General features: G+C 40.6%; 2 protein-coding genes across 5 annotated transcripts in view; one reads left to right on the top strand and one right to left on the bottom strand.

The window, feature by feature from the left end:
* Positions 1 to 18,889, bottom strand: part of LOC119646844 (rab3 GTPase-activating protein catalytic subunit) — a 477,376-nt gene that overhangs the window by 252,813 nt on the left and 205,674 nt on the right. The window lies entirely within an intron of this gene.
* Positions 1 to 18,889, top strand: part of LOC119646843 (vasorin) — a 395,527-nt gene that overhangs the window by 209,551 nt on the left and 167,087 nt on the right. The gene's annotated exons all lie outside the window — the stretch shown is intronic.

The following is an 18,889-nucleotide window of genomic DNA, read 5'->3' as shown; positions in this document are numbered from 1 at the left end:
CTTGGGAAAATGGATCCCACTGCACGACGTAGCCCGCAAAGCAATTGTAACCCCTCCTTAAAATATGACCTATCCACTGTCACTTCCATCTTCTGATCACAGTGCAGTGTCAGGTTTTTGCGCCGTCCAAGTTGTTCGTTTGAGATAGTGTCAGGCCAGCGCAATCCGATGATATGGCGCAGACAGGAACTGACGAAAGTTATAGCAAAACAGAAGGAACATTATCACAGAACAGTCTTAACTCGATCTTGGTGTTTAGATAACTGCATTTCCAAATTTTGGACAGGGCAGCAAAAGCGGATGTAGCACTGCTGATGCTCACGATTCCAAGATATACAAATTGATTGACGCTTTCGATGCTCTTCAATCCAACTCTACTTGCCTTTCTTTTCAAATCCAGGGTCATTTTGACAAGGTCCATGACCCGGTAACAGAACAAGTAGATGTTCATTAGCGTAGTCGACGTGTTTAAGAAAAGATGTCATCGTCCATTGAATTCCTCCACGTCCTGCGGACAAGACAGCATGAAGAACGTCACCGATAACAAGAAGAAATAATATCAATGACAGAATCCAACCCTGGCGGACTCCGCTTTGGATCTAGAAATCTCCCAATGCAACACGTGACATTTTGTCGCTTTGATAATAGCTAGTAGTTTCTGCGGTATGTCCCTCTCTGAGTAGAGCACTTCTACTACCCGTTCACGCTGTCGGAAGCTTTCTGAAAGCCGATGAAGAGTAGGTGCAGCGAACATCTAAACTCCGCGCACCATTCCAAAATTATCTGTAGGGTGTTGATGTGGTCAATGCAGGAGAATCTCGAGCGGATACCAACCTGTTCTCTGTCGATCAAGCTTTCGAAATGCTCTTTGATGCGTTCCAAGATTATTTTCGCTATTATCTTTGCGAAGGCAGGGAGCAGGCAGATAGCCCTCCAATTGTTACACTTAAAGCAGGTTCTCTTCTTTGGGATCTTGACGATAATTTCCTTCTTCCACTCTCTGAGAAAGGTCTCGGATTCCCAAGGTTTCCGTGTGAGTGAAGGTAGCAGATCTGCGGTAACTGCGACTGTAGCGATAAATAATTCTGAGGGAGACATAAAGAGACATACATAAAGAGATTTTAGATTTTTTTCTTTATTTTTTCTCAACACTGCAGTAGTGTCTCCCACCATAATTTCAAACGCCTACTATCGTCCAACCATTTTGCCAAATAAATTAGTTGTCAATCACTACATTGAAGGTAAAACGTATTTATTTTATTGCTGATTTTTTCCGCTATTTTGATGTTAACACCTTCCTTCTACGTTCTTGCATTCAAGTCAATGAAGAAGACAATTCACACGAGAGAAATATGGAGTAATATTTCCTGAAGTAAAATCCAACAATGAAGGTGCTATTAGACGCTATTTAGATAATATCTAACACGATTTACTTCTCAAGTATTTCTATCCGACAATCTATTTAAAATGTATTTCACAATGGTATTGTCTCGACCTTGGCTATAAATATGCACTTCCCGCTCGAGATTCACCAACTGAATACTAAACAAACACCTGAAACTTACCCATGAACTTGAAATTTATAGCTTTCGGGAAAAAAGATATAAACAAAAATAAAGAAAAGTTTGCATGCGAGAAGAATACTCGAAATATTTAAATCCCAACATAATGCCTTCCAGGGGAGTATTGTCTGTTTTGAAGGTTAGACTGCAATTTTGAAGTGTCTAATATCACAATAAGTTCGAGGAGTCAAGTGCAATTATATAAGAAATCATGGGAAACAATAACATCCAGCATTTGTGATGTAAAATTATAGAAAAAAGATACCAAGTTTTTGGTGATGTTCACACCTGATAACATCATCAAAAGACTATTAACTATAATAACCGTGAAAATAATTGCTCCCTTAAGGTTCAAATTGCTATTCCCTGATGCAATGGTTCGAACACTATATTTAAGATGCTCTTTATAAATGCAGATACTATTGCTGCATTGTTTTTTTAACATAATTTTTTTTCCCACACTATTTTGACTTGAATTTTCCGGGCAATTTTAAATTATGTTTCATGGAAAAACAAAGACCAAGTGATGTTTATCGGAATGATGATAATTTCATGATTTAGCACTTGTCCGCCACATGCATTAATAAAGGCTTATTGTTTTTATCAACTGTTGGAGTACTTCTTCGTACAAGGATGGTCTTGTCCATGACATAATATTGTTCAATGCTAATGAGTCTGGCCTATGTAATATTTTCAGAATTTATGTTTGAAATCTTGATTTTATTGAGTTAAAAGATATTCCGACGCGTGTTCACGTGTATATTACATGAGTGGAATAAAATAAATAGAAACTTGAACCTAAATTAAAAATAATAAATTAAGTTAAATAAAAACTTGTTCAGCCAACTGACGAAAACTAAAAGAGACAACATCTCCACTAAATTCGCTATGACAAATGCGATCTCTGGTGAAAAACTGAAGCCACAAACTTTGCGTCAGCAGTTGAAGATGTATCATTTCATATTATCGAAATAGGAATGAATCAATCTCTTCTGATTACGTTATTGACTTCAAGGGTTAAGGTGGTCAAGGGGTAGTATAGGTTGTAATGAATTATGAGGGTAGAATGATTAGATCGATCATCCTAAGTGGCCGATAACGACCTAGAGGGCAGAACTATCTCAGAAACCTAAACAAATTGGCTAAGTTGACCGTGAAGGTCCGCCCGCAAAGATTGAAGCTCCATCAAAGTGCTCGGTCGACACGTTCTTGCACGCCTCTGTGCTAGCCAGGCTCGGGAATGTGGGGGGGGGGGTCCTTTGAGTGCTTTGATCCCACACGCTTCATTACTACAAATCAACGTATCTATTCCGATGCGTGGGTCCGCACCGGATTCCAAAATAGACAATAATAGGGAATTCGCGACGGCCTATCGAATAGCAACCAGAACGCGAACTAAAATTGGAAAATAAAAAAAAAGGGCTCGAACGCGCGCGCGGAGCCTTAAGTCTCCGGACCCGAGTGCCGCGATCAAGGAGGGGAAGATCCACGACGGATCACAGTCCCAATTATTGCCTCTTCCGCCTCAGATCTTGAATGAGGCGCGGCCCCTGAGGCTCCCACCCTTCCTCGACATCCTCAGGCCAGTTCATCATTTTTGAGGATATCCCTTTCGATAGAGGTTCTGCGGGAGCAAGGAGGAAAAGAGAGGGAGGAAGTCCTCAAATTACGCTAGAAATTATTCAAGATTCATCGTATATTAACGGAAAAACAAATTATAAACATAAAAAATAAAAAAATTAATTTAAAGTGAAGAAATGCAATAAAAAGTAAAAAAAAAACTAAAAGAAAAATAAGAAAAACAAAGAAAATTTAAAAAAAAAACTCACTTTGGCCGTCACTTCGAGCTCGAAGGATGCTGCTGTATTGATATGAAATTCATTAAAGAAGGATAGGTTAGAAACTGAACATCCTAAAAATAACAATTTTAATTGAATCGTTCTTTTCCTTTATTGTGTCCCTTCTCCTTGTTTCACTTCTCGTTCCCTTTCATTTGCCCTTCCAAATCCGCTTGATGAGGAGTTGTTGCGGCAAAGCCTTCCCGAAAATTTCACATCCACTGGTAATGATGGTGATGTAACACTTTATTTCCACGAATGTTGTAATTTTTTGATGCTAATATTAATTTAAACCGCGTTACGGTTAGTCTTTGGCTTCCCGTTTTTTTCTTTAAATCACTGAGCATTTATCATTTGTTACTCTTGTCAACGATTTGAACTTATTCTCGGAATCTTTCGCTTAAAATACACTTGATTTATGGTGGTGTTAGTTTTCTTAGTCAAATCTCTTTTTTTTTTCTCGCGAAAATCTTCACAACTTTTTGACACAATTCAGACTCGCCTCCCCCAAAAACTCACTTCCTTTTCTTCCGTAAAATCTTTGCATCCCGACTTACACCCAAAACTCAATTCCTTTTTTCCCCCAAAATCTTTGCACCTTTTTTTTCAACGATCCCGACTTTCACCCAAAACTCACTTCCTTTCTTTTCTCCAAAAAACAAAAAAACCAACAGTCCTCCTCTTTTTCCTGCACCGCTTCATTTCCCGCTACATTGCCTTCAACTCTCTCTAGTCAATGTTGCGGCAACATGCGCATGCGCTTGCAGATGCGGCAAATCATTCGCCCTTGTCAAGATCAATTCGCCCGAATGCATTCAATAATGTGCAATCTGCGGCGAACATTAGGGTAATTGCATATTATTAAATGCATTATTTAAGTAAATTAATTAAGAAAGAGCCGAATGAGATTCCGCTCCCGTCGCGCAGCCGCGGTCACTACAAGGTCCCAGGGCGAAACGTGGATTGGTATCCAAGATGGAGCATAAAACCTCAGAAATGCTTGCTGAACCAACACCAACAGCTCTATTACCAAACCCTATGTCCACCTCCACGTGGTGACTGCTGGGAGCTCTTTCTTAACGAAAAGCTGCAGACGGAGAAGGATGAAGGCGAGTCTCCCGCGCCTAAAAACGGGACAAATTGTACCAACTGGTCCTCCAGGTTGGGGGTTGGGTAGGGCTGACAACTCTGCACGGAAAACAACTTGTTACGAAGCCACAACAGGAGCCTCAGACTGGACGGATTACAGAACGACGAATCCGGCAACGACAACGGAATAACGATTTGCGCATTTTCTCATGGAACGTGTGCTCCCTGTTCAGAGATGAAGCTGCTGAGCAACTAGCCGATACCCTGTCCCAATATAGGGCTGATGTAACAGCGATACAGGAGATGTGTTGGACAGGGACCGGTTTCCTGGAGAAGAACCACTACATCATATATTATAGTGGTCATCCAGTTAACCATGTGCTCGGAGTAAGTTTCTTAGTCAGACAAAAAATGAAACCTGCTGTTATCGGCTTTGAAAACATAAGCGAACGGCTATGCACTCTGCGTTTGTGAGGCAAGTTTAGAAATACAAGCCCCGTTAACGTTCAGGCCTTCTACGAGGCAGTAGAACGAACCCTCGAAGCCTGTCCCAGATATGATATTAAAATCATACTTGTGGATTTTAACAGCCAAGTAGGGAAGTAGGTATTCAGGCGATACGCTGGCTCCCATAGCTTACATGAAAATACAAATGATAACGGACTGCGGATTATTCAATTAGCAGTGTCAGACGAAATGGTTGTCGGAAGTACCTGGTTTGCGCGGAAAGCGGTCCACAAACATACGTGGGCCTCTCCGGACGGAACCACTTTCAACCAAATTGGCCACGTGTTGATTGAACGCCGCCACCTCCCAGCCTTGCTGAATGTTAGAACATATAGGAGGGCCAATATAGACTCGGATCACTACCTCGTTAGCATAGTGTTCCGAGCTCGAATAACAATACCACCCAGAATCCCCTCTGACAATCAGGTGAGAGTTAACACTGAAGCCATCCACAACACAACCCTCCGCGACACCTATATAAGAGGGAAATGGATGCCGCAATAACCACAATCAACAGAGGACCTGGAGATGAAGCATCCAGAAATGATCTTCACAACCACTTGAAGAACCTTATCATGGATACGACTACAAACATGCTTGGCCCCAGCAGCAAAAGGAGTCGGAACGGCTGGTTTGACGATGAATGTAAGCTAGCAACGGAACGGAAGAATGCCGCATACCGAGTAATGTTGCATTCTCAAAGAACGCGGGCATGCGCAGAGACATATCACGAACTCCGTCGAGCGGAGAAGCGACTTCACAGACGGAAAAAAGAAGCCTGGAAGAACCAACAAGTCTGTGAACTAGAAAAGTACAGGGAGCAACCGCACCAGGTGCGCAAGTTTTACCAACAAGTCAGCAGGATGAAGCCTTATACACCTCGATGCTCATCCTGCCGAGACAAAGAGGGAAATCTGATTTCCGACAGAATGGGCATATTGGAGCGATAGGTTGAGTACTTTGATGAGATACTGAACAACCAGAACATCGGCGAGTTGGAGGTCCCGCCAACTGAAGACGACGGACAAAGACTTCCACCACCAAGTTTAGGAGAAACAGTCCGTGCAATTCATCGGCTTAAAAATCATAAGTCGCCAGGAGCCGATGGAATTACAGCCGAATTGGTTAAATATGGAGACGACCAGTTACACCAAGTGGTTCATCAGCTTGTGCTCAAGGTATGGGACAGCGAACCAATGTCGACGACTGGCAACGAGGCATTATTTGTCTCATACATAAAAAGGGAGATATCACACAGTGCAGCAATTATAGAGGTATCACGTTGCTGAGTACCATCTACAAAATATTCCCCGCTATCTTACTAGGCCGGATAGCCCCATACCCCCAGAACATCATTGGCCCATTCCAAAGAGGCTTTACTCCAGGCAAATCAGCAACAGATCAGATTTTCTCTGTGCGGCAAGCGATGGGAAAACTGTTTGAATATGGACAACAGTTGCACCATGTTTTCATTGACCTTAAAGCACCGTATGACAGCATAGCCAGGGTAAAACTGTACACGGCCATGAGAGAATTCAGTATCCCGACGAAATTGATAAGACTGCAATGTGCGAGGCCAGATAAAAGCAGCAGGATCATTCTCAAGAACCTTCGACATCAACGAGGGGATGCTCTATCATGCGTCCTCTTTAACCTGGCGCTTGAAAAAGGGATCCGTGATGCTGAGGTAAATGCAAGAGGTACGATCCTCTTTAAGTCCACCCAACTACTGGCCTATGCTGACGATATCGACATCATGGGAAGAACGACCCGAGACGTACAAACTGCCTTCATCCAGATCGAGCAGGCGGTGCGAGATCTTGGGCTGCACATTAATGAAGGCAAGACAAAATATATGGTGGCAACGTCAGCACCGAAAACCAACTAACCAACAACATCGAACCGCCCTGGCCAAACAGGAAGAATGAGGATAGGAGAATACAACTTTGAGACCGTTGATAATTTCTCCTATCTAGGGTCGAAAATCACAACCGATAACAGCTATGATAATGAAATCAGCGTACGGTTGTTGTCAACCAACAGAGCCTATTTCAGATTACAAAAACTGTTCCGCTCGAAACGTCTCACCATAGGGTCAAAGCTCTTACTGTACAAGACAATGATCTTGCCAGTCCTCATGTACTCCTTGGAGACTTGGGTTCTTAGCAAGAAGAATTGCGAACTCTTGGCCGCGTTCGAGAAAAGAATTCTCCGAAGGATTTTTGGCCCCCTACATGAGGATGGACTATTCCGTAGCCTACATAACGAAGAAATCTATGAGCGATACCATGACCGTCCGGTTGTGGATAAAATCCGGCTCAATAGGTTACGGTGGGCGGGTCACTTAATCCGTATGGATGAGGATGATCCAGCCCGGAAAGTCTATAAGGGCAATATCTATGGTAGGAAAAGAAGACAAGGCAGACCCTGCCTAAGATGAAGTGATGGCGTAGGCCAGGACGCCAGACAGCTTTTAGAGATATCGAATTGGTGGACCTCGGCGCAAAACCGGGATGCCTGGAGTTCCTTATTAAGGCAGGCCTAGACCGGATACCGGTTGTTGCGCCGTTGATGATGATGATGATGTTACTGAAATAGTGAATCCTCATTCATTTTTGTAGAGTTTTGTATTGACTCACCAACAAGCAGAATTTGCTGAACCATATAAGGGGCGCTGAAAAGCCGACCAACTTCAATATAGATTATCGTCTTGACGATAATTTAAATTATATTAGTTATATAGCATATAAATTTACTTTCATTGTTTGCCTGCGGTATACCTCCTGGCCAACTTCATGGGAAACTCAAATGAAATCTGCATATCTTAATTCCTTTTGAACTTTCCAATCTAAACCACAAAAAATTAAAACTTGTCTACAAAACAGTTTGAAAAAATAAAACTAGGGTTCACCGTCATCTATCATTAGTTTTCTTAAATTTATTCAAACGAAAAACACATGCCCATTGCCTACTCACACAAGAATCTTACCTGTAATTGGAAATGACATTTTGTGGACGCAAAACTATTTATCTCAGCCGCTCATTCAACAAGCGTCTATGAGGCATGATCAGCACAATGAATTGTATTTCTTAGACGGTATGATTCAGCTACAGAAAAATTCCTAAATGTCACCACAATATATGCCCATATGTGTAAGATTTACAATCCACCGTTAAGAGACAATTCCTTCTACACAGGTAATCTGATCAAAAAATACCAAAGATGTGGTTATAATTAAATGTAATAGGTTCAGATATTTTTCTGTGAGAGTTTTTTCTTTGTTTTTCGTTAAAAATTAGGAGGTGTGTATCTGCGCCTACATCTAGTAATTATATCGGGATTAAAATCGTTTAATTTGCATTCTAAAAGTTAAAGGTGAAGTGCCACTTTCTGTTGTGACAATTTTGAATGTGCGTCAAAGTCGCGGCGGAAACCAGAATAATAAGGTGGCTAAATTACCACATTAATGGCAATTAAGTATAGATAAATAGATAGCATATCTTTGATTGGAATGGGTAGAATGTTTCATCTGTCAAATAGAAAAATGCTATAACTCAAGTTTAGATAAAAGATTTTTTTGCTTTGTATGGGTATAGAAGACTATATTCACTAGAAAAAAAAATGCAAAATACGAGAAAGTCAAAAACGCTGAGAACGCATCCACTAAGAATGGTATAAAGAATAATTTATCTAATCAAAAATATGGTGAGAATTGGTATGCGAGTGTCTCATTCTTTTCACCATACTTTTAAGCATTCTTTCTGCTTTAACACAATTTTATATTTGTTTTTCAATAATATTGTTCCCGAAAGATTTTTCAAATTTCATTCAAGTTGTGGTTTTTATGAACCATATTTTTATAAAAAGATTTGCAACCTAATGCGCTTTGAAAATAATCTCCACATATAACTCTATAAATAACTGTTGAACGCTATTGACTGAACGAAAGAAAAAAATTGCAAATGAAGCAAAATAATTTTTGAAAATCATTCAGAATTGCCGGCAGAATTCGTTAATCAAATGAAGAGATTATTTGAATGTTCTATTTTCTTCACCAGTGTTTGCACGTGATCCAGCCATCACTATCTTTTTTTGATCAAAAGTTTAAATAGCTGAATCCATACAACAGTTTTACGAATATACATAGACTCTCTTCTCTAGCGGAAACTTTATTCGTTTCTTTGAAAATACATTTTGATTCGGCGCATTCGGGTACTGGCATCCAAGCCAGCCAATGCCAGACCAGACGCTAAAATATTCATAATACAAGCGTGACGAAAAATCCATGTTTCGAAAAGAAATTTTTTCGTGTTTATTATGGCGCTAAGGAATAAAATCGCGTATCATTCGATGATGTGTAAACTTTCTATTACCTACATCAGAACAAATTTTATTCGTCCGAACATGAATCAAAGAAAAACTGAAAATTTTGGCAAAAAACTACTTTTATTATAGGTAAAAATCTAGTATGAATGAAGATAAGTGTAGTAGATCACAAAGTATATACATATATAGGAACTACACATATAAACAAACAATTTATTTTACGAGAACTACATAAGTCTCCTGTCGATAGAGGATCCTCGATATCCCTTCGAGCTTTAAAATTTCAAGCTTCTTCCAGTTTTTGGCACTAAATGTCTGTGCTATTGCCGGCATTATTGTTAACTAGATGAGCAATGAGGACATTGGGTAGGAATAGATGCTTTCAATGCAGTATAATCAAGTAGATGCAAGTTGCCCGTAGGTAACTTGAAGTTAGCTGAGCAGTATTGATTTTGTTCAAGGTCGACGTTCAGATTGGTTGATGAGCGGGAGAGTTGCCAATAACGGATTATTCCAAAAATTGTCTATGCTGCTTTACCTCTAAGATAACCTATAGAAAAGTGACAGTTTAATTTCTATGGCAGGAGGGATTACCTTTTCTTAGGGAATGCACAACTAGATCATATCATCACTTAAAATTCGAGAATTTATTGTGGAAATATATTTTTTTTTTGTCTAAGATATTCCGAGGTAGATTAGGAATGGACATCTCCAGACAAAAGAGGAACAACGGATGTATTAGCTCACATGTCACTTGGGAATTCCAGTAATAAAAAAAATGAGAGCTGCCGTTTTTTTGGTCAGAAAGGGAAAATTCGACCCATCCCATGAGCTGTAGATTCAGAGAGAAAGAAGTGAAGTTAAACTGGTAGTTCCCGTACTCTACAACATTTTATTCAAGACCGTAACGATACAATGGAGGCAATGCGGTCTGCACGGCTCAAAAGAAGAAAGCGAAGAGGAACAAGAGGCAACAACACACTGCGCCATCAGGAAAACCTCTGCTTAAAATTAAAGCGAATCCGAACGAAAGAGCACCGAAAGAAAGGGCGGGGAGACGAAAGAGGACTAGACCGCTAGCTCTGTTTATTAAGCCGACGGAAGGCAAGACTCTTGCGGAAGTCCTCCGCGAAATTCGTTATAGGATCGAGCCAGAAAATAGCCAAGCAGAGTGTCTTCCTTCGAAAAACGAAGGGTGGTGGAATTAAGCCCGAGGACAACAGATAAGAGAAGCAGTCGAGGAATTACTTAGAAAGAAAACTTTGGTTTCTAGCCTAGAACCCACGTGTTCTCTGGAAATCCGAGACCTTGACTGCTTGACGGAAAAGAACAAGGTAGAAGAGGCCATCAAGCGCGAATGTCCGGAGGTAACCGATGTCCGAATTGGTATCACCTCTGCGAACTCCCGAGGTCAAAAACGCGCTGTGGTGGAAGTTGCGGAGCAATACGCGAGGAAGCTTCTTACCAACGAGAAAATTAGAATTGGTTGGGTGATCTGTAGTATATGAATCCGGCCCGCCCCAACCAAATGTAACAAATGTTAGGATTATGTGCACACGTCTGCAACCTGTCGGGAACCTGACAAGGGACAACATGGCGCGTATGCCGTCACGCAGGCCAAAAGGCGAATTGCAACGAAAAGGGAATTTGCGTTATATGCAAGGATCATAGCGCGTCCGGTAAGAGCGCTGCGCACACTGCGGGCTCGGGGTGGTGTCCAATCTTCAAAGCAGAACTGGAAATAGCTTGGACGCGATCATCATAATCCGCACCCTATAGATAAGATAAGTATGCACCGGAGTGTAACTGCTCACGAGTCGCTGGCCCAGCGCGCTGCGGAGACCAAAGCTTATTTGGCACTCATCAGTGAGCAGTACTGAAACAGAAACCAAACTTCATGGAACACCGGAATATCAGGTACCGTGGCCATCTGGGTTTGGAACGGCACCGATCTTAGGGTTCTTGCCCAAGATCGAGGGACGGTTTTGTCTGGGTTCAATTTGGAGGTAACGTTTTTTAGTGTCTGTCTAACGCCGAACGAGACGATGCTGGACTTTCGACACGGACTTCATGATCTTGAAGACACTATCTTGGGCACAAAGGGGTGGATCCTAGTCGGTATGACTTCAATGCCAAAAATTTGAATGGGACATTCCTCACTCCGATATTTGCATCTTGCCACCAATATTATTCCTTCTTGTTATTGATCACGTTCTTCAGAGTAGTTCGTGGAGGAGTTCAATGGACGATGTTTACTTTCTCACCGGGTCATAGACTTTGACCAAATGGCTCTGAATTTGCAAAGAGAGGCAAGTACAGTTGCACTGTAGATAAATACAAACGAAACCAAGGTTCTTCGAGAGAGCAACGAAGGCGATGGTGTGGTTTCTGCCGACGGTGGCTCCGAACTGGATGTTGCCCGACGCATTATCAGCGCTAGATCCTAAAAGATACCCTTTCCACAATAACGAAAAGTCTCCCTCAAAGCCACAGACGATGTGATAATTTCCCCTTACTGATCCACTTGTTTGTCATGTCATGTCATGTTTGCAAATAAACTCAGAAATCAGATACATTTCCAAATCACTTGACTTGACAGGTCCTTCATTGTAAACTTATGACTGAAAAATCAAATGAAATCAGCCATATTAAAAGGTAATTCTTCTTCTAAAATTGTGAGACTGCTATTTAGTTGCAAATGGGGTCGCCACTCAAAACAAGTTCTATCCCAAAAAATTTAGCCATGAAAACGAAGTCCTTTGTGAACAAAAATAGGGACTGACCGTTTCTTCCCGGACACAGGCAACTCATCAGACGCTGCCTCACCTCTGCCCTCGGAGCAGCGTGACCGAAAGTGACAATATGTGGAAAACGCTGCTTAATATATTCGCAAAAACACGACAAGTGTGCAAACTATATCCAAGTTAAACCGCCAATAGTTTGAGCCTAAGCTATGCTAAAGCTAGATTATTGTTTAGGATAATGAGGGATCCTAAGCCCACATCCACAAGCGATGGGTCCGTTAACGAAAAAAGGTGAGAGTAAGTTGCTCTCCATTTGGTCCGGTTCAACATCAAATGGATGTGGAGTTAGGATCACTCATTCGGAGGTTTATTATTCGTAAGACGGAAAGTGAGTCATGGATCGTGCTGATCACTGTTAACCATGATTTCGAAAGTTCCTCTCCAGCCACTCTCTCACTAAAGAGCCGTGGATCTCTAATTGCTGCTTTCATATTCTTCTTAAAGTGCTTCTCAAACATTCTGGTGGCCTCTAGAGACGAGAAGTGTGATTTCCGTGTGGATTATCTGCCAAGAGTACATCCCACGGGGACAATGAAATGGGTTCAGCGCCGTCGAAAGACTCTTCCCCTTGTCACATTCCTCTGTTAACAACGCCAAGCAGTCAATGCACCTGTTGAGCAATTCCGAAAGGACTTTCCTTCTTTCTATGAGAGCTTTAAACTTTAATAAAAGATGGAATGTATCATAGCAGCCAACTCTATAGTTAATAAATAGTCAAATATGAGTAAAATGAGAGCAGTAATCAAAAAAGAGTTAGTAGTTATCAACTGAAAAGTCTAGCTTTAATTTGGACTGTTACTTTTACTGCTTCCAATTTTTGTTCCCGACTTATCATAGATGTTTGTGTTTGTCATTTTACTTTTCCCGCTTCTGCGTCCAGTCGCTCTCTATGGTCCTGAGTGTTGGCTGACTATAAAAGACAATGAATGGCGTCTTGCGGTTATGAAGACGAAAATATTGTGCGAAATGAAGATATCCGCGATCGATATGGAGTTGTATCGATCGTGGAAAAATTTGCTAGAGAAACGTCTTCGATGGTATGGTCACGTAATTCGCGGTGATAAGGATTCACTTGCCAAAATTGGTCTGAATGTCGAAGTCGATGGTAAGCGATCAAAACGCTTGTTGTTTTAGTCCTCAAATTGTAACTGAATCTGAGTCTGTATCTTTCCATCGAACAAATCATTTTTACTAACTGTCTTACTCAATATTAGAACGTGCTTTGTGCCTTGGATTGAAATAACTCAACCTAGTTTTGAATTGCAACCACTAACTCATAAAAAACGTACTACACGTAACATCATAAATTGTCTGCCAAAAAAGTTAGTTCCTATCGCCAAAAGTTACGTCCCTACCATTTTTTATCAATAAAATTCGAGTATAGCTATAAATTTTAATTAAAAACTTATGAAACGATCTGGAAATTTAAGCAGATAAATTATCTCACCGTACAGTGCACCAAAAACAGAGGTCCCAAGATTTAACCACACATCAGTTTTTCTCAATAAAACCGAAACATCATTAACCCAAATAGCTTGAAAAAATCAATATTAGTAGACAATATCCGACCAATATCTCGATGCCTTCCAAAGTGTAGTCTTACCTTGATCTCGCATAGCAGTTAAGTATGTGTTTCAAAAGAGTTTGATTAAGGTATAGCCTCTCGATTTTTGTGTGACACTACGCATGCTGCGATAAATATCACCTGTGGCAGCGACCATGTAATCATAGGCATTCAGCCTGAGGTGCAGCTTCTTTAGCACCCGCATTGGCATCTACCATCTTACCTTTACACTGAGGCATTATATAAGCGTCTTATGACATTCCTCATTAATTCCACAATCAAAGTCTTAAGTTGGTCTCGCATTCAGGTCCCGATATGAAAAGCCTCTGTATGAATTGGTAAATAGAAACGTTTACTGATTGTTACAGCGCCGCAGCATCAATAATAATGGAATGTGTACAAGTTATGGAAAAATCGTGTGACTTATTCAAAACCTGAAAACCTTGGCTCATGGTAAAGATTGGCAAGCAAGCTATGTTTGACCGGTTGTCGGTTGTAGTGTGAGAGAAACCTTTGACTTTTCGATTCTGTGGTATACAGGATTGCTTTGGAGGCATGCACTTGTAAGAAAGCAGGTGAGATTGTGGCAAGCACGTAGATGCAGACTAGGACCCATTTGCAATTTTAATCAGAATTGGTCCCCAGAGTTGGGTAGGCTTAGTTGATCTACTTTGGATCTACATAGGGATTTGACATCTAGGAAAGGTGCATGATAGGGTCAAAGGTTTGAAATTTGGGATATCTCGGAAAAGGTGCTCCCCCCAATGGAGTAACTTCACTAGTAAACACTGTTCCAGTTATTTCTTAAATTTCGAGTCATCCTGTCTGCTTAGTCTAATTGCAACCAGCTTTAGTAACCGAGTCGAGATTGTTTATTCCGGTTCTTCTATTGTGGTCATAAATATTCATTTGGTATTCAATAACGAATTAACGTCATTCCAACTATAAAATAGTTCAGGTACAAGAAAGAAGAAAACAAAACCTAATAAAACTAGGTATGAAACCTTATATATCAGTGGAGCAGCTATTCTAAGGAACTGTTAACTTTGATGTCTGTCAAGACTACGGAGCTTTTCTCTCTAATTGGATTAAAGATGGAAATCTTAAGATTTGCCGATTATCGGAAGACTAGAGTCTGTATTACTTGATTGGATAGAGGAAGCAAAAATATTTAACCCTTAATATAAAATTAATAAGAAGTTGGCCTAGGGGATCTATGAAAATGTGTCCTGTTTTTTACATAAGGGATTCAGGACATTATGACAGTTGTTGTGTATTATTTCCAAAACTTAGGACTTATGTTATCACCTACACCTATCATTTCAAAAAGCTTGATTAGTAACAGGAAACATTTTTCTACTCGTACCAGCTCATGCGAATAATCTTCACCAGATTAAGATACATATTTCAACTGATAGATAAGTCCAGGGTTAAATGCAATTCGCGGCTGAATTATCATATCGTGACTGCAATTCATTTGGTTGACGGAAATATTTTACTCAATGAGTTGATTTTATTCGAGACTAATTTCAGTGCTGAAAACACGTTTCATTCTCATTTTCTTTTTTTTTCTTTTTATTAGCCGCTTACTGGAATGCAGGGTATTGAATATCAGAGCCATAAATTCCGGTGTATGTTTCCGTTTATTTATTGATAAGCTTCTAATTCAAGACAATCACCAAGTTTTGCGTGGTTCTCACGACCTATAACAGGACTCGGATAGGCACTTCCTGATATGGATCAGAAAGGGAATTCTTTCTCTGTGAATGAGTCATGGCCTAAATTAAGGTACCAAATTGTCACAACAGAATTATGCTCCACTTACAAATGATTAGGACGATTCAATGATTCTTCAGATGCTACATGAGCAGGATAGCTTCTTACTTTAGCTGACAATGTGGATAACCCTTTGGGCATCCTTGAACTCCATAAATGTTGCAAATTGCGCCCAATGTGGGGCCCTAAAAGAGTAGTTTTGCAACACGACCTAGACTCGTAAGCCATAGTGGACACCAGTAATAGAACAGCGACAACTGGAGTGTTCTCAGTTTTCTCAATGATTATCTAAGAAAGGGCCTACTTCACTGTCAAACCTATATTGGATTGACAGCCGAGAAGTTGTTTGGAATTAGCTTTTGCCTCTTCTGGGTAAAACTGGCGTTTTACCTCAAAATGACAATTGCCAAGTTTCTCTAAGCTTTCTGGATAGACTTGATCCATGTTGTCGGCTGATCGAGTGATGCTTGCCATCAAGAATGTAAGATTCTCAAAGTAGGGAGACTCCACTTCGTTGGAATGCTTTCTGATCCAAATAGATTTTTTTGTCTGATCTAGGCTGAATGACAGACAGAACTATATGTGCTACAAAGGCTGTAACCTTGTTACTCAGCAATAAAACGGTTGATTGATACTGACGAATGCAAGTTATAACTTTGGCGACCGACTGCAAGCCCTGAAAGCGGCATCATGACTTTTTTTTTTTAAATCAACCATCGGACGTTGTTAACCAGTAAATACAGCGCCCTGTAGAAAACATCGAGCAATTTTTTCCAAGAGTTTTTAAAATTGCAAAAAGATAGAGTGCCTCAGTTTGAATACTGCTTAGCTGGACGGCATGTTTTGTAATACTTAGTAATAGCAATCAGGTTTGCGTGTGTTTGACGGGAATCGTCGTCGTCGTCGTTCGTCTATCCAGCGTTCGAGAGAAGAATCCTCCGAAGAATTTTTGGCCCCCTATATGAGGATGGACGATTCCGTAGCCTACATAACGATGAAATCTATGAGCGATACCATGACCGTCAGGTTGTGGATAAAATCCGGCTCAATAGATTACGGTGAGCGGGTCGCTTAATCCGTATGGATGAGGATGATCCAACTCGGAAAGTCTGTAAGGATCTAAGGAATATCTATGGTAGGAAAAGAAGACAAGGCAGAGGCCTGAGAAGGAGCGATGGCGTAGGTCAGAGCGCCAGACAGCTTTTAGGAGTATCGAATTGATGGACCTCGGCGCAAAACCGGGATGTCTGGAGTTCGTTATTAAGGCAGGCTTATACCGGATACCGGTTGTTGCGCCGTTGATGATGATGACGATCTATCCTGCAGGGTTCTGGACTAATGTGTTAAACCTTGCTGGGCAGCTTTCTCTATTCTCTCGGAAATGTTTTCTTATAGGCGGCAAGCAACTCTATCGAAATCTGCAATACTTCTTGATGACACATAACGCTATTTAGATAACTTTTTTTTTGAAAAAAAAAATCTTATTAGAATCGAGTCAATGTGTGTCTGTCCGTCTGCCTGTCGCAACCGATTTATTCGGAAACGGGTGGACCGATTGTCACGAAAATTGGTGATAGTGTTTGGCCTATTACTCCCTTTATATACAGCAAGTGGCGCTATTTTGTGTTAAGTTTAAGCAAGGGGGCTCCCCATAAATGTGAATGGAGGGTGCAAAATTTTTTTTCACAGAATGTGGACACCCCACAGTCAAATGAAAGGGCTCAATTAGTGCTTTTCAAAACTGGTCCCAGATTTGATCTCGGATGAAACATAGGGGAGTGAAGGCTCAAAATATGACCCCCTAAAAGTGTAACAGGTCTCGTTCTCAGAATCTGTCGAACCAAAAAATCTAAAAAAACCGAAATCTAGGCCTCAAAATACATCCCATTCTAATATCTGGACAAATAAAGTTAATAATAGTATATTAGCATATTTTAGAAATTAACCCGGAAACCCCCCATAAGTTCATGCTGGAACTACTGTGCGTGGTCATAGGAGATACCATAAAGCATAACTTTGCAAAGTTTGAAGGAAATCCAATTATTATTAACAAAGTTATATGGAGTGAAACTTTCACATTTTAAGTGAATTTCGTGCATTCTTAAACGTATCTGACGTCATCATAACAAGCGTACTTTAGATTTACATATGTATACCTTTCTGCACGAAGTGAATCGGAAATGTATGTACGATCAATTTATATACATGCATATATACGTATAGTATTCGGTAATAGGCAATGTTTGTTTGTTTAGAATGAGCATAACATCTACGTCTGTAATATTTTCGTATGTATATCTTGTAGTTTGGAAAAAGTATGAAGGAATATTGGGCCATATACGAATGGAAAAATGTGCGTAGAAAGTTTCTCACATAAGATGAACACAAAACCTTTATATCCGAAGCGCCAGCTTCCGGTATTTCGACTTGTTGCACTTGTGTTGATTAATTTTCCTCAATGAATAGACAAATTTCACCAATTAGTTGTCGGAATGAAAATTGCAGGACGGCTGGCAATATACAATCCTATGCTAAAGCCTATGGAAATAGGGAAGATTTTTATTTCTTTCATCCTTACCGTTTGTTCATATAAAACCTCCAATTTCCTTTTGGTAGTATAATATATGCCATGGAAAAAAGGGACTTTAATAAGTACAATATGATGTACAGAGTACCCTTCCTACTTTTTGTTCAACAGTGTGCTTTAGTTTTACTTTATTGTCACACTTGATGCTGTGTTACACCAGTGAGAAAAGCACAAAGACGAATCCAAACATCCATGGCGGGAACCCAGGTGTACAAGATCAAGAGGATGAAGCTCAACTCGTCAACTGTCAGCCAAGCACGTGATTTCCGCGAATGAATATGGAAGCCTTAAATATAGTACAGAAAGAACCTGAAAATGGGCAATACTTAGATATCCCTAAATTGAAGTTTGACGAGGATAAGGGAACTCCTCAGAAAAAAAAACTGGCGAAAATACGCCAAATCCAATTTCAGTTATTTAGCTTTCATCATCATCAATGGCGCAACAACCGGTATCTGGTCTAGGCCTACCTTAATAAGGAACTCCAGACATCCCGGTTTTGCACCGAGGTCTACCAATTCCATATCCCTAAAAGCTGTCTGGCGTCCTGACCTACGCCGTCGCTCCATCTCAGACAGGATCTGCCTCGTCTTCTTTTTCTACCATAGACATTGCTCTTATAGACTTTCCGGGCTGGATCATCCTCATCCAAAGGAAGTAAGTAACCCGCCCACCGGAGCCTGTTGAGTCGGATTTTATCTATAACCAGACGGCCGTGGTATCGTTCATAGATTTTGTCGTTTTGTAGGCTACGGAATCGTTCATCCTCATGTAGGGGGCCGAAAATTCTTCGGTGGATTCTTCTCTCGAACGAGGCCAAGATTTCGCAATTTTT

The sequence above is a fragment of the Hermetia illucens genome, chromosome 1 (genome assembly GCF_905115235.1).
Source record: "Hermetia illucens chromosome 1, iHerIll2.2.curated.20191125, whole genome shotgun sequence".
NCBI classification, from domain to species: Eukaryota; Metazoa; Arthropoda; class Insecta; order Diptera; family Stratiomyidae; genus Hermetia; species Hermetia illucens.
The sequence above is the reverse complement of the archived record's forward strand: the minus strand, read 5'-3'. Positions and strand labels throughout refer to the sequence as shown.